Here is a 1,057-nt window from a genome sequence, read left to right as displayed (position 1 = left end):
GAGAGATGACAACAATGAGCCTAGAGCCCACCTTGCAAGCACATCCGGTGAAACTAACCCTCCGGAAGTCAAGTCTCAAGTCATTGAAGGAGGTGCCACTGCTCTCAATGCATCCTCGGAGCTGGTGAGGCGATCCGACCTCGATGCTCTCATCAAGGCTCTTAAAGAGTCATCCGGTAATGTGAATCTTGCTCTTAACTCCATTAAACCGCTTATAGTTGATTCCGGAGCCTCTCATCACATGATTAGTGATTCTAAATTGATAAGTGATATAGAACCGGCTTTAGGAAATGTAACTATAGCTAATGGAGATAAGGTACCGGTTAAAGGAATTGGAACATTGAAGTTGTTTAACAAGGATACAAAAGCTTTTTATATGCCAAATTTTGCTTCGAATTTGGTTTCGGTTAGGAGAGCTACTAAGGATTTGAATTGTCATGTTATCTTTGGTCCTAACGATGTTTATTTTCAGGATATTGAGACATGTAAGCTTCTTGGCCAAGGCAAGACCAAAGATGATCTCTATGTCCTTAAGAATACCGACCTATCTTCCTCCTCTTCTTCTTGTTTTAGTTCTATTGTTGTTAGTGCTAATAGTGCTATTTGGCATGCTAGACTTGGTCATCCTCATACTCGTGCTTTAAGTTTAATATTGCCTAATGTTTCTTTTAAAAATGATGAGTGTGAGGCTTGTATCCTTGGCAAACATTGCAAATCTGTTTTTTCAAAGTCTATGATTATTTATGATAATTGCTTTGATCTTGTTCATTCGGATGTATGGACCTCACCTTGCATGTCTAGAGAAAATCATAAGTATTTTGTCACCTTTATTGATGAAAAATCTAAGTATACTTGGATAACCTTGATTCCTACTAAAGATAGGGTTCTAGAAGCTTTCACAAATTTTCAAAATTATGTGACTAATCATTTTAATGCCAAGATTAAGATTTTGAGATCAGATAATGGAGGGGAGTATACTAGTCTTGCATTCAAACAACACCTCAACAAACATGGAATCATTCACCAAACTAGTTGCCCTTACACTCCACAACAAAAT

The sequence above is a fragment of the Capsella rubella genome, unplaced genomic scaffold (genome assembly GCF_000375325.1).
Source record: "Capsella rubella cultivar Monte Gargano unplaced genomic scaffold, Caprub1_0 scaffold_2, whole genome shotgun sequence".
Lineage (NCBI taxonomy): Eukaryota > Viridiplantae > Streptophyta > Magnoliopsida > Brassicales > Brassicaceae > Capsella > Capsella rubella.
This window is presented reverse-complemented; position numbering follows the sequence as displayed.